The sequence below is a fragment of the Cebus imitator genome, unplaced genomic scaffold (genome assembly GCF_001604975.1).
Source record: "Cebus imitator isolate Cc_AM_T3 unplaced genomic scaffold, Cebus_imitator-1.0 Scaffold614, whole genome shotgun sequence".
Classification (NCBI taxonomy): Eukaryota; Metazoa; Chordata; class Mammalia; order Primates; family Cebidae; genus Cebus; species Cebus imitator.
The window spans coordinates 480,534-490,520 of NW_016107929.1; positions in this window are offsets into that span (position 1 = coordinate 480,534).

A 9,987-nucleotide genomic window follows, 5' to 3' on the forward strand; every position below is an offset into this window, starting at 1 on the left:
CCTGACATTGGGGGTTAGGATTTCAACATATGAACTGTGGGGGAGACACAAATGTTCAGACCACACATCCTACTTCTAGTAGAATCTCAGCACCTTTTAAATCCAGAGAAGTTTCATAATATGTCACCCTTGCCGAATCCAGCTGGGAAACCTTTGATTCTCCCCACACAGAAGGAAGGAAGGAAAAAAGAAACCAAGATTTTTTGACTTGGGAATATTTCCCCAAATGAGTGGCTTTGCTCCCTTTTCAGGATTTTTTTCACCAAATATCTATAGCATACACAGATAAAGTTGTGTGTGTGTGTGTGTGTGTGTGTGTGTGTGTGTGTGTGTGTAGAAAGATACTGCTTTGGGAAAAATGGAATAGACATACTTTTCTCTATTCCTCCCATTCAGTACAACTTAAAACCCTGAACATTATTTGTAAGCCAAACATAAGGAGACTCTAAAAGGTGTAGAAAAGAAGGCAGACTGGCTGGGGACCACAGGACCCAAGAAACAACATGGTAATGAGTCCCATGGGTTTTCTTTTTCCCTCACATATCTCATATTGAGTGTTAAAGAGGCCAGCAACCCAGAAACACCAACATGCCTAGACAAAATAAGCTCCAATATAAGCTTGCTCTCTCTAACCAAAGGACCAGAAGAGGGGCAGCCTACCAAGACAGAAACTTCTAGACAATAACCACTACATTCCAGCTAAACCCCAGATTTAAAACTATGTCCCCACCCACACACCCAGCAAAGGCCAAGAGGGGAGTCTTGACTTCCTCCCTCATGAGGCTGTAACAAGACACCCCAGTACCCACCCTGGGGTGGTGTCAGAGAAGGTCAAGTAGGGAGCCATGACTTTCATCCCCACAGGCCAGTAATGTGACCCCTCAACCCCCTGTAGCATCAGTATAGACCATGTGAGAAGCTGGAACTAACACCCTGCCCAGCCAGCAGCAATGAGATGCCCCTACTACTTTGAATGTCATTGGAGGCCAAACAGGAAACCTGTACTTCTACCTCTAAGTGACAGTAATGAGGCAGCATCTTCCCTTTCCCTGACAAAGTATTGCCCAAAACAAAAGCCAATTAAAACAAAAGCCTTAAATAAGACCCAGAGTCTCATAACATAATGCAAAAAGGTTCAGATTTCAATCAAAAATCACTCATCCTACCAAGAATATCTCAAACTGAGTGAAAAATGTCAACCAATAAATGCCAACACCAAAATGACAGTGATATTAAAATTATTTTGACGGTCACTATAAAATTGTTTCAATTAGTAATTACAAACACACTTGAAACAAATAAAATTACAAAGAGCCTCAGCAAAGAAATAGAAGCTATAAAGAAGAACCAAACAGAAACTTTAGAACTGAAAGAGACAATAACCGAAACATACAAGCTCAGTGGATGAGCTCAACAGTAGAATAGACAGAACAGAGGGAAGAATCAGTGAACTGGAAGACAGTACATTAGAAATTACTCAATCTGAACAACACAGAAAAAACAAACTGAAAAAAATGAAAAGAGCCTCAAGACCTGTGGAACTATAACAAAAAAATCTAACAGTTGAGTCATCAAATTTGTCAGAAGGAGAGAAGAAAGATGGCAGAGCTGAAGAAGTACTCAAGGAAATAATGGCTGAAAATATCTGTAATTTGGCAACAGACATAGCCTGAAGATTTTAAAAGGTGAGCAAATCCCAAACAGGATTAACTCAGAGAAATCCATACCAAGACACATCACAATTAAACATCTGAAAACTAAAAACAAACAAACAAAAAATAACCTTGAAAGCAGACAGAGAAAAATCATACCTATGGGTGAAAAATGATTCAAAAGAGAGCAGATTTCTCATCAGAAACCACAGAGGCCAAAAAGAAGTGGCACAATGTTGTTTTAAGTGTTTGACGAAAAGAGCTATCAACTCAGAGTCCTGTATTAGGGGTAGCATTAGTTTTCCATTGCTGCTATGAAAGTTTTCCACAAACTAAGCAGCTTAAAACAACATAAATTTGTTATCTTACAATTCTGGAGGGTCAGAAATCTGAAAAGGGTCTCACTATTCTAAAACTAGAGGTGTCAGCAGAGCTATGTTCCTTCTGGAGACAATTGGGAGAAACCTGTTTTCTTTTTTTTTTTTTTTTTTTTTTTTTTTTTTTTTTTTTTTTTTTTGAGACAGAGTCTCACTCTGTCGCCAGGAGCCAGGCTGGAGTTCAGTGGCATGATCTCGGCTCACTGCAACCTCCGCCTCCCGGGTTCAAGCAATTCTCCTGCCTCAGCCTCCTGAGTAGCTGGGACTACAGGCGCACGCCACCACGTCCAGCTAATTTTTGTATTTTTAGCAGCGATTGGGTTTCACCATGTTGGCCAGGATGGTCTCGATCTCTTGACCTCGTGATCCACCCGCCTCTGCCTCCCAAAGTGCTGGGATTACAGGCGTGAGCCACCGCACCTGGCCAAGAAATCAGTTTCCTTGTCTTTTCCAGCTTCTAGAGGCCACCTGATTCTTTGGTTAATGGCACCTACCTCTGTCTTCAGCCAGCAATGTCTGACCAAGCCCCTCTAACACTGTCACATCTCTGGTTCTCTCCCTCTCCCCCATATAAGGACCCCAGTGATCACATTGGGTCCACCTGGATAATCTGGAATCATCTCTCCATTCTCTCTCCATATCCTGGAGGATAATCTCCAGGACCTCTACCACATTCATTGATTCTAAAAAGTTATTACACCAAGCGAATGGGGTAATAACTTTTTTAAGCCACTTAGTTTGGGAAAAATTTTTATAGCAGCAATGAGAAGACAAGCCACTGATTTGGGGAAAATATTTGCAAAACTCCTATGTGATAAAGGACTGTTGTCCAAAATATAAAAATAACTCTTAAAACTCAACAATAAGAAAATAAAGTGGGCCAATTAATAACTTCCATCTTCCACCATTATTTCTCTTTGCCATGTAGTCTAACATATTCACAGATTCCAGACAGTAGGATGTGGACATCTTTGGGAATGCACTACATCCACTGAAAATATCCTTCAGGAATGGAGGGAAAATCAAGACATTCTCAATGAAGGAAGATGAAAATAATTCATCCCCATCAGACCTACCCTGAGTGAATAGCTAAAGGGAGTTCTTAAAGCAGAAAGGAAACAATAAAAGAAGGAACTCTGGAGCATCATGAAAGAAGGAAAAATGCAGTAAGCAAAAATATGGGTCAATACAGTAGGCTCAAGTTTCCTAAAATATGTTCGATGATTGAAGAAACATCATATCATTGTTTGTTTTTTGGAATAAGCATTAGCTCAAGAAATGAAACTTGAGTTGTCCAACCAGTTACTTATACTCACCATCTATGAGTTTCAGCAACTTCACCTTGGCACTCACCACATTTTCCCATCTACAGCCTGAAGGGATACAGCACAATGGATTTCTAAAAGACCCTGTCTCTTAAAATCTGTGACTGTCATGTAGTACATAGTGTCAAATGCCTTCTATAAAAGCCAGTCCCATTGTCCATTTTAATTCAATAATTCAGCAAGTGTGTATTAAGCACCTATTGAGCACAAGTCCCCATGCTAATTCCCTAATTCCTTATTATTTCTAATTCATTATTATTTAAGCATTTACTTTGATATTTGCATTATCTTTAAATCCCCTCCAAGGGCTTAACCTTACCAGTCCCACCACCACCACATACACATGTTTCTTGTCCAAAGAAGCATTTTCAAGCACACTGCTCCCCATCAGCTGCCCAAGCTGGCTTCCTGTGAGACCTCTACCACATTCATTGGTCCTAAAAAGGAGCATTTTAAGAAAAGGAGAAGACAAGGCACCAATTTCGAGAAAACAATTGCAAAACTCATGTGATAAAGGACTGTTATCCAAAATTTTAAAAGAACTCTTAAAACTCAATAATAAGAAAACCAACAACTCAATTTGAAAATGGGCAAGACATCTGAATAGGCAAAAGAAGATATACAGATGGCAAATAAGCTTATGAAAAGATGCTTAGCATCATATGTCATTAAGAATTGCAAGTTAAAACAACAATGAGAGACCACTACATACCTATTGGAATGGCCAAAATACAAAACTCTGGCAACACCAAATGCTGGCAAGGGTGTAGAGCAAGAGGAACACTTTTTTGTTGCTGGTGGGAATGCAAAATGGTATAGCCACTTTGGGAATACAGTTTGGCAGATTCTTACAAAACTAACCATACTCTCATCATATGGTCCAGCAATCAAACTCTTTGGTATTTAACCAAACGAATTGAAAACTTATATCCACACAAGACTTTGCACAATATTATTCATAAACACCAAAACCTGAAGAAGAAAACTGAGATGTCCTTTAGCAGATGAACAGATAAGCTGTGGTTCATCCATACAATGGAATATTATTCAGCAATAAAAAGAAATGAGCTATCGAGCCATTAAAAGGCATGGAGGGACCTTAAATTCGTATTACTGAGTGAAAGAAGCCAATTCTAAAAGGCTTTGTACTATACGATTCCAACTGTATGACATTCTGGAAAAGGCAAAGCTATGGAGACAGCAAAAAGATCAGTAGCTGCCAAGGGGTGGAGGTCAGGGAGGAGGGATGAGTAGGTGGAAGATAGAGCATTTTTAGGGCAGTGAAACCACCCTGTAATGGTGAACACATATCATTACACATTTGTCAAAACCCACAGAACTTACAACACAACGAGTGAAGCCTAATGACAATTATGGACTGTGGGTGACCACGATGGGTCAATGTAGATTTATCAATTGTAACAAATGTATCTCTGTGGTAAGGGATATTGAGAGTGGGGAGGTCTGGGGCTGGGGACAGGGGTATGTGAGAACTCTCTGCTTTCTGCTCAGTTTTTCTGTGAACCTCAAACAGCTCTAAAAAATAAAGTCTATTTTTAAAAAAATAGTGTTATTGGGCTCCTTCAGACAAAAGTAGAGTATGTTTCCTACTGCCTTTTGCTGCAGAATTTAGCCAGCTCAGTGCCCTTCCTCCCATACCATTTCTCTAATGCAGAGGAGATAGCACACACCATTGGTTACACACAGCCTGTATTCTACAGACCTTGGCTGATGACAGAGTTAGCAAGATAGATTATGTGTCTCAGGGTAGCACCTGTTAGCATCTGCTAAAAATTCCCTGCTAAAATTAAAGATCAATGGTATCAAATAGATAGTATGTCATGATATAGTCATATAAAATAAATCGTAATTCCAGGCATGAGTCCCAGGAGCATGGGTCTCCTTCCTTCTCACATCCTTATTCTTGGGTGTAGGTTCTACTTTCTGCACAATATTGTAGAAGAGATGACAATAATTGAAGTTATATCAGTAACTCACATTTTTAGGGAGTACTCCAGTTCCAGGAACTGTGCTAAACACATTCTCAAGAGTTCTTAGTAACTTTAAAAATGTGGGAGTCTGGGTGCAGTGGCTCATGCCTGTAATCCCAGCACTTTGAAAGGCTAAGACAGGTGGATTACCTGAGGTCAGGAGTTCAAGACCAGCTTGGCCAACATGGTGAAACCCTGTATCTACTAAAAATACAAAAATTAGGTAGTCGTGTTGGCAGGTGCCTATAATCCCAGCTACTTTCAGGAGGCTGAGGAAGGAGAATTGCTTGAACCTGGGAGGCAGAGGTTGCAGTGAGCCAAGATAATGCCATTGCACTCTAGCGAAACTCCATCTAAAAAAAAAAAAAAAAAGAATATGGGGGACAAGCAGGATTGTCTGGTGAATTACCTGGAGAGCTCCTTTCAGTTGGCAAGAGGCTAGCTTGGAAGGGTGGGAAGATCATCCTCCTCTTTCTCCCAGCAGGGCATGCCACTCCAGACAGAATTCAACTTCCCTAGTGACCAATGGCTTTCCAACCTCTCCTCCAAGTAAGAAAAGTTATGCCTGATCTCAGCATATTTCAAGGTCTCTACATGCTGGACTTCATGCTTTCCTAGCTATTGCTATAAATGATTCGCACTCAAACTCAGACTGTCAAGGCCAGAAAGCCACCCACACTTGCCTCCTAAAACTCACAGCAATAGAAAGAGGGAGACTTCTACACCACCCTTTTCAAGACGCTGAGAGAACAGGGAACTTATTCACCTGCTGACTCTTCCACCTGCTTCATCCCATAGCAAATGACCCACTAGAGTTTTCCCTAAGGGCTTTGCAAGAAAGCTGTAAGCCTCATGACAGCAGGGACTTCAGCCAGCTCAGTGCTGTATCTCCAGGACCTAGAACTGTGCCTGACACACATAGTAGATAATGTTTTAATTTGTCTTATTGTTTTTAGGTATGATAAATCCAAAAGATCAGAAAATGATTGCCATTGAAAAGATGGTTTGTTAACAGTTCCCAGAGAAGTAGGGGGGCACACCATATCACAAGGGGCCAAATGTGATAAAGGAGAAAAAGAAGAGAGGAAAGGAGGAAAGCAGAAGGAGGGAAGGAAGGAAGGAAGGAAGGAAGGAAGGAAGGAAGGAAGGAAGGAAGGAAGGAAGGAGGGAAGGAAGGGAGAGAAAGCCAGCCATCAAGCCATGAAAATAAATGGAAAAACCTTAAAATTTCTACATGAAAGAAGCCAAACTGAAAGGCTACATAATGTATTATTTTAGCTATATGGCATTCTGAAAAAGGCAAAATTTGAATTTGCTCTAATAGCCTAAAAGGCAACCCTAGTGGTGAGTCCTTTGGGATACTTGTCATTGTCCCATTCCCAACAAGGATTTCTACTGGACATAGTTTTTATAAGTCTAGTGAAAAAGAAAGCAACTGGGCTTTTACTGTTTCCCTTTTAGAGTCTCACTTCCGCAGAGAAGGTGTAAGTATAAGTAGCAAGGCATTATGCAAGTGAGTTATAAGCATTTGCCAGTGAATGAACTCTGATAAAAGAAGTATTTTTAAAGCAAAATGTAAAAGGAAAAGTGCAAAGAAAGTGACAATAATAAAAGAAAATGTCGTTATGGAAAATGATAACTTAAGGGCAGGAAATGAGAAAAGGCAAGACCAAGGTTCCTCCTAGGGTGTGCGTCCTAGAGGGAACACTAATGTTGAAAGCTCTGGAGCATTCAGAGGGCAGCCAACAATATAGAATGCCAGAAACCCAGAGTACCCGAGTATCAGCCAGTGAGGGTCCCCACACCAAATGCCAGAAATTCCAGAGTACCTGGAGGCTAACCAATGCCAAAAACCTCTGAGCATCTAGGGAAAAGTCAATAGTAAACCCCAAAGGCCTGGTTGGGCCACAGAACAATGTCATTCTAGTGTCCCAGAGTCAACCCAATGGGAGGGCTCTCACAACCAAATTACCTGCTTTAAACAATTGCCACCCAAATACCGTTAACAGAAAGTCAAAGTAAAAAAACATTGCAATCAAAACATACATTTAAGAACTGAAGATAAAATGGCTGGTTATTTAAGAAAGAGATAGGAAAGACAAGTCAAAAGTCAAAGCCTATTGTAAATGGTCTGTGTAAGTCACGATAAGGTTTGTGAAGGGGAATTTATGAAAGGAATTCTGTGTATGATTAAGCTAGCCGTAATTAAAACGAAATTGTTTCAAATAGACTTTCTACTTTGGGAGGCCAAGGTGGGTGGATCACCTGAGGCCAGGAGTTCAAGACCAGTCTGCCAACATGGTGAAACCCCATCTCTACTAAAAATACAAAATTCAGCCAGGTGTAGTGGTGGGCACCTGCAATCCCAGATACTTGGGAGGCTGAGGCAGGAGAATCACTTGAACCCAGGAGGCAGAGGTTGCAGTGATCTGACAAGATTGTGCCACTGCACTGCTGCCTGGGTGCCAAAGGGAGACTCCTCTGTCTCAAAAAACAATAATAATAAAAATAAATAGACTTTCTAATAAATGGTCTACATGTTAAAACCAAATTTTCTTAATGTACTGATTTGCTAAATTATGGGAAATTTTGCTTTCAATACCATAACCAGTTGAGATTTTTTGTTTGTTTGTTTTTGTTTGTTTTTATATTTTATTGCGTTTTAGGTTTTGGGGTACATGTGAAGAACATGCAGGATTGTTGCATAGGTACGTACATGGAAATGTGGTTTGCTGCCTTTCTCCCCATCACCTATATCTGGCATTTCTCCCCATGTTATCCCTCTCCAACCAGTTGAGTTTTTTTAAGCTTCTCACATTTGTGTCTCCAGTCTTTTCTGGGCCATCTCTTCTCCATCTCTTAGATTTCTTTGGATTTTGTCATTCTTTCTGATCTAATTACTGATACACACACACAACCATCATTGTGAATATTTTAAATGTCTAATGTGTATGAGAGAGACTATTTCCTGGTACCTGGGTTTCTAATCAATATTTAATTTTTAAAATTATAATTATAAAACCTGAGTTTGCATAAACATTTAAATTCAACTTACAAATCTTGAAATTCTGTCTATAAATGTCCTAAATGTTGGTTTTTTTAAAATAGCACTTCCACTTGTTCTTTGATTGATGTTTAACTCAAACAGATTTACATTTTCTTAGCAAGTAGTCCCATTTACAAAGTTAGTACATTTTTCGTAACTGTTATAAGACACATTCACATGCTTAATGTATTAGATTTTTTTTCTCATGCCTTTTCATTGTCTGACACGGTAGACTTAGAATACTTGTATACAAAATCTTGCTCACCACTTAAGCAACTCTTGTAAATCTAATTACTTGATTTGTCATATTCAGATGTTTGATTTGTCCTATATGTTATAATACTGCTTATAAGCTTGAGCAGCATCTTATACCTTTCAACTAAAACTCATGAGTCTAAAATCAACACATATCAAGTTGAAAACACAATTTAAATTCAGACTTAATTTAAATTCATACAGATTTTTAAATTTATCTTAAACTTGACATCACAATATTATAATTTACCTCACTGACTCTATACCAAGTTTCCGCCCTTCTCAGACTTGTACAGTCATTTACCCCACTAAGCAAAGCAGTTTGACCTTCTCAGGAAGATTGTGGTTATTAGGTCAAAAACTTAGTGCCTATTATGGAATGAATGTTTGTGCCCCCTTCTCCTAAACAGATTTATATGTTGAAATTCTAACCCCCAGTGTGATGGTATTAGGTTGGTGCAAAACTAATTGTGATTTTGCCATTTTTAAAAAATTGGCAAAAACCGCAATTACTTTTGCACCAACCTAATATTAGAAGGTGGAGCCTTTGGGAGATAATTAGGACATGAGGGTGGAGTGCGTGCCTATGAACCCAATTTGTGTCTTTCCTTATAAGAAAAGATGTGAGTGTTCATTCTCACTCTCTGTGCATTCCACCATGTGCAAGAAGACAGATATCTACCAGCCAGGAAGAGAGCCCTCACCAGGAGCCAAATCTTCTGACACCTGGATCTTGGACTTCCCAGCCAACAGAATTTTGAGGAATAAATATAACTTGTTTAAGCCAGTGGTCACCCACCTTTTTGGCACCATGGAACAGTTTCATGAAAGACAATTTTTCCACAGAGTGGAGGGTGTAATGGTTTTGGGATGATTCAAGCACATCACATTTATTGTGTACTTTATTTCTATTATTATGATGCTGCAATATATAGTAAAATAATTATACAGCTCGCCATAATGTAGAATAAGTTGGAGTCCTGAACTTGTTTTCCTGCAACTAGATGTCCCATCTGGGGATGATGGGAGACATTGACAGATCATCAGGCATTAGATTTTCACAAGGAGTGCACAGCCTAGATCCCTCACAGGTGCAGTTCACAACAGGGTTCATGCTTCTATAAGAATCTAATGCCGGCCAGGCACGGTGACTCACACCTGTAATCCCAGCACTTTGGGAGGCCGAGGCGGGTGGATCATGAGGTCAAGAGATCGAGACCATCCTGGTCAACATGGTGAAACCCCGTCTCTACTAAAACTACAAAAAATCAGCTGGGCATGGTGGCGCGTGCCTGTAATCCCAGCTACTCAGGAGGCTGAGGCAGGAGAATTGCCTGAACC